Here is a 13,344-nt window from a genome sequence, read left to right on the forward strand (position 1 = left end):
GGGAGCGACAAAATGGAGTCATGGTCAGATTTGCCAAAGGGAGGGTGGGGCAGGGCTTTGTATGCATCGCTGACGTTAGAGTAGCAATGGTCCAGAATGCTACCACCTCATGTCCCACATTCAATATGCTGATAGAATTTAGGAAGCCTTGTTCTCAGATTGGCTTTGCTAAAATTGCCAGCTACAATAAATGCAACCTCGGGATATATGGTTTCCAGTTTACTTAGAGTCCAGTGAAGTTCTTTCAGGGCCGCCGAGGTATCTGCTTGGGGGGGATATACACGGCTGTGACTATCATCGAAGAGAATTCTCTTGGTAGATAATTCGGTCGCCATTTGATTGTGAGGAATTCTAGGTCAGGTGAACAAAAGGACTTAAGTTCCTGTATGTTGCTATGATTATACCATTAGTCGTTATTCATAAGGCATACACCCCTGCCCTTCTTCTTCCCGGAGAGATGTTTACTTCTGTCGGCCCAACGCACAAAGAATCCAGGTGGCTGTGCCGACTCTGACAGTATATCCCGAGTGAGCCATGTTTCCGTGATGTCTCTCTGGAAGGCAACTCGTGCCCTAATTTCATCCACCTTGTTGTCTAGAGTTTGGACATTGGCAAGTAAATTGCGGTGGATGATGTGCTACCTTCTAAGTCTGACCAGTAGGCCACTCGGTCTGCCTCTCCTGCGGCGACTGCGTTGTTTTGGGTCGGACTCTGGGATAAGATCCCATGTCCAGGGTGGAGGTCCGAACAAAGAATCTGCTTCAGGAAAGTCGTATTCCTGGTCGTACTGTTGGTAAGTTGACGTCGCTTTTTTATCCAGTAGTTCTTCCCGGCTGTATGTATTAACACTTGAGATTTTCTGGGCTAACAAACAAAGTAATAATACATAAAAAAAACTAATTACTGCATAGTTTCCTAAGGACCTAAAGCGAGGCGACCATCTCTGTGCTATTGTGTGTGTTTGTCTGCGTTATTTGTAACTTATTTTGTACATAATGTTTCTGCTACTGTCTCTTATGACCGAAATAGCTTCTAGATATCAGGACAGCGATTACTCACCTCGTATTGGACGAAGATTTATCTTTAACGAGTCGGACGCGAAGGATTTACTAAAGACACCCAATGAGGCCCAAATCCCTGTAATTCATATGAGAAAGAGACGTAGGTCAGGGTGCTTTGTAACGATCCGACGGCAAGTGAGTAATCTGCTTCTACCATCAGTCCTACTGTGTTAGCCAACGTACAATTATTGGGAAACAAAATAGAAGAACTACGATCATGTATATCCTACCAACAGGACAATTAAAACTGTAATATGTTATGTTTCACCGAGTCATGAGTGAACAACGACTTGAGTAACATACAGTTGGCGGGGGTTACACTGCATTGGCAAGATAGAACAGCCGCCTCCGGTAAGACAAGGGGTGGCGGTCTGTGTATAGTTGTAAACAACAGCTGGTGCATGAAATCTAATAGTAAGGAAGTCTCGAAGTTTGCTCGCCTGAGGTAGAGTATCTCATAATAAGCTGTAGACCATACTATTTAGCAAGAGTGTTTTCATCTATATTCTTCGTAGCTGTCTATTTACCACTACAAACCAATGCTGGCACTAAGACTGCACTCAATGTATATGGCCATAAGAAAACAGGAAAACGCTCATCCAGAGGCGGCGATCCTAGTTGCAGGGAAACTTAAATCATGTTTTCCTAATTTCTACCAGCATGTTAAATGTGCAACCAGAAGAAGAAAAACTCTAGACCACCTTTACTCCACATATAGAGATGCATACAAAGCTCTCCCTTACCCTCCATTTGACAAATTTGACCATAATTCTATCCTCCTGATTCCTGCTTAAAAGCTGTTTTGCAAGCACAGACTGGATTCATCAAAAAGTGCATCGATGACATCGACTGTACGTACATACCCTAACCATGGATTACAGGCAACATCCGCACTGAGCTAGAGGGTAGAGCTGATGCTTTCAAGGAGTAGGACTCTAACCTGGAAGCATATAAGAAATCCCGCTATGCCCTCCGACGAACCATCAAACAGGCAAAAACGTCAATACAGGACTAAGATTGAATCGTAGTACACCTGGTTGGACACTCGTCGGATGTGGCAGGGCTTGCAAACTATAGCATACCACAAAAGGGAAGCACAGCTGCGAGCTGCCCAGTGTCACGAGCCTTCCAGACGAGCTAAATTACTTATATGCTTGCTTAGAGGCAAGAAACACTGAAGCATGCATGAGAGCATCAGCTGTTTAGGACGACTGTGATCACACTCTCCGCAGAGTGATCACACAGTTGACTTGTTTAAAGTAAGACCTTTAAACAGGTCAACATTCACAAGACCCAGTCGAATTACCAGGATGTGTACTCCAAGTGTCTTCACTGACATTTTCAACCTCTCCCTGTCTGTAATTCTAACATGTTTCAAGCAGACCACAATAGTCCCTGTGCCCAAGAACACTAAGTGATTACCTGCCAAAATGACTTATGACCCATAGCACTCACGTCTGTAGCCATGAAGTGTGTTGAAAAGCTGGTCATGGCTCACATCAACACCATTATCACAGAAACCCTAGACACACTCCAATTTGCATACCACCCCAACAGATCCACAGATGATGCAATCTCTATTGCACTCCACCCTGCCCTTTCCCACCTGGACAAAAGGAGCACCTATGTGAGAATGCTATTCATTGACTACAGCTCAGCATTCAACACCATAGTGTGCTCAAAATCATCACTAAGCTAAGACCATGGGACTAAACACCTCCATCTGCAACTGGATCCTGGACTTCCTGATGTGCCGCCCCCAGGTGGTAAAGGTAGGTAACAACACATCTGCCACGCTGATCCTCAACACGGGGGCCCCTCAGGGGTGCGTGCTCGGTCCCCTCCTGTACTCCCTGTTCACTCATGACTGCATGGCCAGGCACGACTCCAACACCATTAAGTTTGCAGACGACACAACAGTGGTAGGCCTGATCACCGACAACGATGAGACAGCCTATAGGGAGGAGGTCAGAGACCTGGCCGTGTGGTGACAGGACAACAACCACTCCCTCAATGTGATCAAGACAAAGGAGATGATTGTGGACAACTGGAAAAAGTGGACTGAGCACGCCCCCATTCTCATCGATGGGGCTGTAGTGGAGCAGGCTGAGAGCTTCAAGTTCCTTGGTGTCCACATCACCAACAAACTATCATGGTCCAAACATACCAAGACAGTCGTGAAGAAGGCACGACAAAGCCTATTCCACTCAGGAGACTGAAAAGATTTGGCATGGATCCTCAGATCCTCAAAAAGGTAATCAGCTGCACCATAAAGAGCATCCTGACTGATTGCATCAATGTCTTGTAGTATGGCAACAGCTCGGCATCCGACCGCAAGGCACTACAGAGGGAAGTGCGTATGGCCCAGTACATTACTGTGTCCAAGCTTCCTGCCATCCAGGACCTCTATACCAAGCGGTGTCAGAGGAAGGCCCTAAAAATGTCAAGGACTCCAGACACCCTAGTCATTGACTGTTCTCTCTGCTACCGCACGTCAAGAGCTACCGGAGCACCAAGTCTAGGTCCAAAAGGCTTCTTAACAGCTTCTACCCCCAAACCATAAGACTCCTGAACAGCTAATAAAATAGACACACAGACTATTTGCATCGTCCCACCCAGGTCTACACTTGTTGTATTCGGCGCATGTGATGAATACAATTTGATTTGATTTAAGCCACATCAGGCCCAAAAACGTTCTATTTGTGGCCTGCTGGTTTGAGACCACTGATGTTTGAGACCACACTGTGTTAACAAACGTCCAAATGAGCTTCAATGCCATACAACACTCCTTCTGTGGCCTCCAACTGCTCTTAAACGCTAGTTAAACTAAATGCATGCTTTTCACCGATCGCAGCCCGCACCCACCCGCCCAACTAGCATCACTACTCTGGACGGTTCTGATTTAGAATATGTGGACAACTACAAATACCTAGGTGTCTGGTTAGACTGTAAACTCTCCTTCCAGATTCATATTAAACATCTCCAATCCTAAATTAAATCTAGAATCGGCTTTCTATTTCGCAACAAAGCCTCCTTCACACATGCTGCCAAACATACCCTCGTAAAACGGACTATCCTACCGATCCTCGACTTTGGCGATGTCATTTACAAAATAGCCTCCAACAGTCTACTCAGCAAACTGGATGCAGTCTATAACAGTGCCATCCGTTTTGTCACCAAAGCCACGACCTGTATGCTCTCGTCAGCTGGCCCTCGCGACATGTTCATCGCAAGACCCACTGGCTCCAGGTCATATTTAAATCTTTGCTAGGTAAAGCTCCGAGCTAATCTCAGCTCACTGGTCACCATAACAACACCCACCTGTAGCATGCTCTCCAGCAGGTATATCTCACTGGTCATCCCCAAAGCCAACACCTCATTTGGCCACCTTTTCTTCCAGTTCTCTGCTGCCAATGACTGGAACAAATGGCAAAAATTGCTGAAGTTGGAGACTAATATCTCCCTCGCTAATTTTAAGCATCAGCTGTCAGAGCAGCTTACCGATCGCTGCAGCTGTACACAGCCCATCTGTAAATAGCCCATCCAACTACCTACCTCATCCCCATATTGTTTTTATTTACTTTTTTCTGCTCTTTTGCACACCAGTATTTCAACTTGCACATCATCATCTGCACATCTATCACTCCAGTGTTCATTTGCTAAATTGTAATTACTTCGCTACTATGGCCTATTTACTGCCTTACGCCATTTGCACACACTGTATATAGATTTTTCTATTGCGTTATTGACTGTAGTTTTTTTTGTCGCACTGCTTTGCTTTATCATCTTGACCAGGTCGCAGTTGTAAATGAAAACTTTTTCTCAACTGGCCTGCCTGGTTAAATAAAAGTTCAATAAAAAAAATAAAAAAAATTGTAAATAAGAATTTGTTCTTTACTGACTTGCCTAATAATATGCCTCTCTGACATACAGGAAATATGTAAGCTCTATTCATGACTTATCAATCGCAACGTTCCACAATGTTTGCCTATTTATATGTAATTTTTATTTAACAAGGCAAGTCAGTTAAGAACAAATAGTTTTTTTACAATTACGGCCTACCCTGGACAAACCCTAACCCGGACAACGCTGAGCCAATTGTGCGCCGTGACAACAGTACATGGGCCTGGTCTTCAGGAAGGACAGTTCTGAATCTGATATAGTCAGGTGTTGTTCGTTGTTTGCCAGATGATGATCATGCCTCAATGTCTTCACTTTCACCAAATGACAAGAAAAATGCATTTTAAACTCAAGCTGTAAACCATTGAATTTTAGGACCCCTTTAAAATACAGTGCATTCGGAAAATATTCAGACCCCTAAAATATATATATTTTTATTATCAATCTACACACAATACCCCATAATGACAAAGCAAATAAAGATTTTTAGAAATGTTTGCAAATGTATCACAAATAAAAAACAGAAATACCTTATTTACATACAGTACCAGTCAAAAGTTGACACACCTACTCATTCAAGGGTTTGTCTTTATTTTGTACTATTTTCTACATTGTAGAATAATAGTGAAGACATCAAAATGATGAAATAACACATATGGTATAATGTAGAAACCAAAAAAAGTGTTAAACAAATCCAAATATATTTTATATTTTTCTTTAAAGTAGCCATCCTTTGCCTTGATGACAGCTTTGCACACTCTTGGCATTCTCTCGACCAGCTTCATGAGGTAGTCACCTGGAATGCCTGGACTCCGACACATGAGTTCCTCTGTCCAGTGTCTGTTCTTTTGCCCATCTTAATCTTTTCTTTTTATTGACCAGTCCGAGATATGGCTTTTGATTTGCAACTCTGCCTAGAAGGTCAGCATCCCGGAGTCGCCTCTTCACTGTTGAGACGGGTGCTTTGCGGGTACTATATAATGAAACTGCCAGTTGAGGACCTGTGAGGCGTCTGTTTCTCAAACTAGACACTCTAATGTACTGTCCTCTTGCTCAGTTGTGCACCGGGGCATCCCAATCCTTTTTCTATTCTGGTTAGTGCCAGTTTGCGCTGTTCTGTGAAGGGAGTAGTACACAGCGTTGTACGAGATCTTCAGTTTCTTGGCAATTTCTCGCATGGAATAGCCTTAATTTCTCAGAACAAGAATAGACTGATGAGTTTCAGAAGAAAGGTCTTTGTTTCTGGCCATTTTGAGCCTGTAATCGAACCCACAAATGCTGATGCTCCAGAGACTCAACTAGTCTAAAGAAGGCCAGTTGTATTGCTTCTTTAATCAGACAAGAGTTTTCAGTTGTGCTAACATAATTGCAAAAGGGTTTTCTAATGATCAATTAGCCTTTTAAAATGATAAACTTGGATTAGCTAACACAACTTGCCATTGGAACACAGGAGTGATGGTTGCTGATAATGAGCCTCTGTAGATATTACATTTAAAAAATCTGCTGTTTCCAGCTACAATACTTATTTACAACATTAACAATGTCTACACTGTATTTCTGATCAATTTGATGTTATTTTAATGGACAAAAAAATAGCTTTCTTTCAAAAACAAGGACATTTCTAAATGACCCCAAACTTTGAACGGTAGTGTGTGTGTATTTAATTATTATTATTTATTTTTTACATGAACTGCCCCAGGAGAAGGCTGCATTTTTTAAATTCTCCATAGGGATTGTCTGGTTCCTCCCTTTTTCTGCTTGTTGTTTGTTTAGCTTGAATTATACATGGTTTCAAGGTCGAGCTCTGGTCTTTTGGTGTAGACTTCATTTTAGGAGGTTTTTTGGCTGGATCAAGTCAACAAAAAAAACTAAGATAATGATTCATTTAAACCCGTCACATAACATACAGAACGTCTCTGTTCCTATGTTCGAAACTGACAAGTTAGTATTTTTCAGGGAGATTGCTTACTTTCCTCCATTGCTGCTGCTTCAATTTCCAGTTTCACTCAACTTGTTTCCATCGTTTTTATTTTTGACCTCCATCTGGACATAATATGTTCAGAAAAACAACTCATCAGCAGTCGTGAGACGTTTCACACCGGCATCGGTGAGCCTCCTTCCTTTTTTGGTTTTGTCTGTTCTGAGAACTGCTAGTGAGGGGTTGAGTGAGTAGCTCTGAGGGCCACAGATCGTGCTGTTATGTAGGGAGTACACTCTTTGAAATAGAGTGAAACAGGGATGTACATAGCTGAACTTTTTCCAATAAGAACACAGATTTTTGTTTTCAGATGTAAAATGTTTGGCAACTTTGTGCCCTCCTGAACGTGACCCTGGGCTATCTGCTGACAGAGCTGTTCCTTTGAGTAGCCATATTGAACTTCACAGGCCCGGGGAGAGAGAGAGGGGCCATGGATCATGTTTTTAAAGCCCCCAAGTTAACCCCCAGCCAAAGGTTTATTCCGCCTCCTATACCCTTGGAGCTACCATGGAGCCAAGGTAGCGTTTCACCATGGCTTCCAGTGACTATGCCCGTGAACCATGAATGGACTCAATCCACCAAAGTTTTAAAACCTAGCTCTTAAAAATGTCTTGAAACTGAGATGGCTGGGACTCAGTCAGGACAGCCCTGAATCTCATTCAGTTAACATATCCCCATGTGCACTTCAGTCCGTGCAAGATCAGACGTTTGGTCCTGGATCAGCTTTCCTTTTGAAGCTTCTCTCCCTCTCACCCCCATCTCCCCCTGAGCCCATCCATCACACTGGAGCTCCAGCAGCCTCTCCTCCCCACCCTCCACCTCTCCCCAGTCCAGCACCTCTGTAAGTCATCCGTGACTGCCTGGCCCTTTCTACTGCAACCGAGGACCTGAGGGCAGGACTGGGGGAGGGGGAGTGGAGGGGAAGGGAAGGGATTCTGGCTACAGGAGTGGCCCGGTCTTGTCACTGCTGGAGTTAAAATCAAAGGCCTTTGCCTTTTGTTCTGGGGTCTCATATCCATTCTCCTCTTGTATCTTCACAGCCATTTCTCAGTGGAGCCAAACCTCCAGGAGCCCAGGACAGAATTAACATGTTCCAATATCCACACTAGTGTATTAATTAGAATGCATGGCCACTAGCTACATAGCTTAGTAGTATGCAAGTCTAGATATTGAAACAGTCACAGTCAGTTTAAAATTGGTTAGGGCCTTTTGGTTAATTCAATTTGTTATTCCAAACTAAAAGGCCTACATACAGGCGAAAAAAGGCATTGTCTACTTGATTTCACTTGTCTGCTCGAGAGTTTGCAGTATGTAGACCTCCCGTTGACCTTTAGCAAGTGCAGTTTACTACTCTATAAAGATACGCTTTGCGTCAAAGGAAAAGTAACACCTGGAACCTAGTCATCAGCTTGGCTTATTTGTTACTGTTTTAAAAGCCATTTTACATGCCAAGAAAGTGACACAACCAGAAGAATACATAAAAATATTATAGACGGACATACAGTAGGTGTCGTATTCATATTCATTTATTTACTTGTTTTGTTTTGTTTGTGATTGTGCTCTGACACGCCAAATGAAGGGTTCAGGAACGCAACCTTGTTGACACCGTTAAACCAAGGAGAGACCTGTAAAACGCTGTGAACAGCCACAAGTCCCAAATTAGCATATTGCCTCATAAAACAGTTAAGGGAATCAATGAGGTGCTGTAAAAGTTAGCACCATTAGGAGTTAATTAGGGCATACAGTGCTGCATCATTAACATATTGCCAGTAAATGTCCATCGGTAATATCAATTCAATACAAATCCTTGGCTGGTTACCTGTGGTAATGACTTATGGAGCTGGCTTACTTCAGGCAGACCATTAGAAATGTAAACTAGTAGGTAGGCTGTAACTCTGATGCAGTAAACACACAGTTTTTACAGTTTACCTTTAAAAACCTGCACCGTAATTCCCCTTTAAAGTGCAAGCAAACATAATAGTGAGAACAAAAATGAGAAGAATCATTCCATATATTACACAGAATTATATTTTTGCTGGCTGCCCAACTAAATTCTGCCCTAAAGTTAATTTGCACAGCATCATCTAATAACTTTGATATTTGTCAGATCAAATGTATTTTGCGTAAGTGGAAGAAGCAATTTGGGGTTGTGAAGTACATTACTTCCATTGAAAGTAATCTTAAACAATTAGAGAAGTAAAAACAGTCAGCGCCAATCCAAAACTTTGTCAGCAAAGAGGGTTTGAGGTGGGGATTATGTTTGGGAGAATTTTTGTAAACAGGGGTTGGAGATCAAAAAAGAAGGCTGGTGTGGGATGGTGATTTTGGTCAGGGTCTTAGCAGGGCCTGGAGAGAGGGAGCCAAGCTTGGAAGAGACAGAGCTGCCCAGAGCGGTCACAACCGTCTGCCCCTTCCCCTTCCACTTCAAAACACAACTCAACCTCCAGCCAGCCTAGAGAAAGTAGGCTACTCATTCTCTGCTGTCGTTTAGGGTCACAGAATTGGTTTGAAGTGGTTGACAGAATGTATTCCTTTCCTGTCTCTCTAAACGTTATCTTTGGCAACAGCTCTCCCCTGGCCTCCACAGAAGTGCTGACGGAGAACTCTCTGACCCTAGGAGTACACGTTTGAACTTCCTCAAAAATAAACATCACGGTGACAGACCAAACACGGCAACCATTATTTAACACAAGACATCAAGTCAGCTGAATGCACCGACAATATTTCACCTACAAGTGACACAGCAACATACTTTTGTAGCTCAAAATAGAAGTAGTTAAGTGCATAAGGACTTATCAGGGTTAGACAAATCTCCATATGATTTTGCCTCAATAGACTGATAAGATCTTTTGTGAGTATGTTATTGTAAGTCACCTATGAAATATATTGCAGTGTCAGTCTCTACTAACCCATTTCACTGTGACAATATATGTTTTTTACTAGGTTTGTCAGTCAGCACTGTACTGTGATCACCTTAGTCCAACTTAGGCAGCCCAGCCTGGATAGAGTCCAGACACGCTCCAGGTCTTGAAGTGTCAGGTAATATGTAAAGCTTCACCTAACCTCATATCACCACCTCTTCCCTTGCAATCTTGAACATGCTGCAGTAGACTGGTGATGAAATGTGATATGGGGCCTGAAGGAGTCCCGGGTATGTTACCTATCAAATCAAAGCCTATTGGTCGCGTACACAGATTTGCAGATGTTATAGCTCCAACAGTGCAGCAATATCTATCAAAACAATAACAATACACACATAGTGTGATTAAAATTGATTTAATAGTCATTTTTTGTTAATGATCTACAGAAAATACTCTGTAATGTCAAAGTGGAAGGAAAATGAACATTTGTAAAACATTTATAAAAATAACACCGTAATATATATATATTTTTTTATTTTTACTTTTTATTATTATAGTTTTTACCACTAATATATTTTGATTAGATATGTACATATTATTAACTTTTTTGGTTACTACATGATTCCATATGTGTTATTTCATTGTTTTGATGTCTTTTTCTACAGTGTAGAAGTGGGTCTAGGGTGTCAGGTAAGGTAGAGGTGATATGATCCTTGACTCGTCTCTCAAAGCACTTCATGATGACAGAAGTGAGTGCTAAGGAACAATAGTCATTTAGTTCAGTAACCTTTGCTTTCTTGGGTACAGGAACCATGTTGGACATCTTGAAGCATGTGGGGACAGCAGACTGGGATAGGGAGAGATTGAATATGTCCGTAAACACTCCATCCAGCTGGTCTGCACATGCTCTGAGGATGCGACTAGAGATGCCATCTGGGCTGGCAGCCTTGCAAGGGTTAACACGCTTGTCTTACTCACGTCGGCCACGGCGAAGGAGAGCCCATAGTCCTTGGTAGTGGCCGCGTCGGTGGCACTGTGTTATCCTCAATGCGGGCAAAGAAGGTGTTTAGCTTGTCGGGAAGCAAGACGTCGGTTTATCTCTAGAATAAACTGACAGATTTTTATAAATTTGTTTAATTTATTTTGCTAATTAGATTTCCGCGGTGGCGCGACATTGACTCTAGGGGGTTAAAACTTTTGGGATCGGTGTCCCTTCCACGGGATGGTTGAGCTAACATAGGCTAATGCAATTAACATGAGTTTGTAAGTAACAAGACACAGGCATATCTGATATTGGCAGAAAGCTTAAATTCCTGTTAATCTAACTACACTGTCCAATTTACAGTAGCTATTACAGTGAAAAAATACCATGCTATTGTTTGAGGAGAGTGCACAATTTAGAATATGAAAAGTTATTAATAAACAAATTAGGCACATTTGGGCAGTCTTGATACAAAATGTTGAACAGAAATGCAATGGATCAATCTACAACTTTGCACATACACTGCTGCCATCTACTGTCCAAAATCTAAATGGCACCTGTGCTGGAATAATACATTATGTCCTTTCTCTTGCAAAAAAAAAGATACACAGAAAAGAAAAATACACAAGAACAGTTCGTTTTATCTCTGTTTTAACTTTCACCAGATCTGTTGTTTTACTCTCCTACATTCCTTTCACATTTCCACAAACTTCAAAGTGTTTCCTTTCAAATGGTATCAAGAATATGCATATCCTTGCTTCAGGGCCTGAGCTACAGGCAGTTAGATTTGAGTATGTGATTTTCAGCTAAAATTGAAAAAAAGGGGCGGATATATATTTTACATTTGAGATTCTTCAAAGTAGCCACCCTTTGCCTTGATGACAGCTTTGCACACTCTTTGCATTTTCTCAACCAGCATCATGGATGCATTTCAATTAACAGGTGGGCCTTGTTCAAAGTTCATTTGTGGAATTTCATTCCTCCTTAATGCGTTTGAGCCAATCAGTTGTATTGTGACAAGGTAGGGGTGGTATACAAAAGAGGGTAAAAGATCAAGTCCATATTATGGCAAGAACAACTCGAATAAACAAAGAGAAACAACAGTCCATCATTACTTTAAGACATAAAGGTCAGTCAATCAGGAACATTTCAAGAACTTTGAAAGTGTCTTCAAGTGCAATCGCAAAAAACATGAAATGCTATGATGAAACTGGCTCTCATGGGGACCACAACAGGGAAGGAACACCTAGAGTGACCTCTGCTGCGGAGGATAAGTTCATTAGAGTTAACTGCACCTCAGATTTTAGCCCACACAAATTCTTCACAGAGTTCAAGTGACATACACAACTCAACATCAACAGTTCAGAGGAGACTGTGTGAATCAGGCCTTTATGGTCGAATTGCTGCAAAGAAACCACTACTAAAGGACACCAATAAGAAGAAGACAGTTATTTGGGCCAAGAAACACGAGCAATGGACATTAGACCGGTGTAAATCTGTAAGTCCAAATTTGAGATTTTTGGTTCCAACCGCTGTGTCTTTGTGAGACGCAGAGTAAGTGAATGGATGATCTCTGCATGTGTGGTTCTCACAGTGAAGCATGGAGGAAGTGTGCTGGTGTGGGGTTGCTCTGCTGGTGACACTGTCGGTGATTAATTTAGAATTCAAGGCACACTTAACCAGCAAAGCATTCTGCAGCAATACGCCATCCCATCTAGTTTGCGCTTAGTGGGACCATCATTTGTTTTTCCACAGGACCATGACCCAAAACACACCTCCAGGCTGTGTAAGGGCTATTTGACCAAGGAGAGTGATGGAGTGCTGCGTCAGATGACCTGGCCTTCACAATCACCTGACCTCAACCCAGTTGAGATGGTTTTGGATGAGTTGGAACGCAGAGTGTAGGAAAAGCAGCCATCAAGTGCTCAGCATATGTCGGAAATCCTTCAAGACTGTTAGAAAAGCATTCCTCGTGAAGCTGGATGAGAGAATGCCAAGAGTGTGGAAAGCTGTCATCAAGGCAAAGGGTGGCTGCTTTGAAGAATCAACAATCAGTCCCCCCCCTTCCAGGAATTTAAAACCTTTATTTAACTAGGCAAGTAAGTTAAGAACAAATTCTTAATTACAATGACAGCCTAGGAACAGTGGGTTAACTGCCTTGTTCAGGGGCAGAATGCTCTGGGATTCCATCTTGCAACCTTTTGGTTACTCTAACCACCACTCCAGGGCAGAAAGCTTAAATTCTTGTTAACCTAACTGGACTGTCCAATTTATAGTAACTATTACATTGAAAGAATACCATGCTATTGTTTGAGTAGAGTGCACAATTATGAACTTGAAAATGTATTGATAAACCAATTAGGCACATTTGGGCAGTCTTGATTAATAATTTTCAACAGAAATGCAATGGTTCATTGGATCAGTCTAATACTTTGCACATGCACTGCTGCCATCTAGTGGCCAAAATCTAAATTGCGTTTGGGCTGGAATAATACATTATGGTCTTTCTCTTGCATTTCAAATATGTTTATTTAAATTTTTTATTTTAACCATGCTTTTTTC

This window comes from Oncorhynchus kisutch, linkage group LG14 (assembly GCF_002021735.2).
Source record: "Oncorhynchus kisutch isolate 150728-3 linkage group LG14, Okis_V2, whole genome shotgun sequence".
Classification (NCBI taxonomy): domain Eukaryota; kingdom Metazoa; phylum Chordata; class Actinopteri; order Salmoniformes; family Salmonidae; genus Oncorhynchus; species Oncorhynchus kisutch.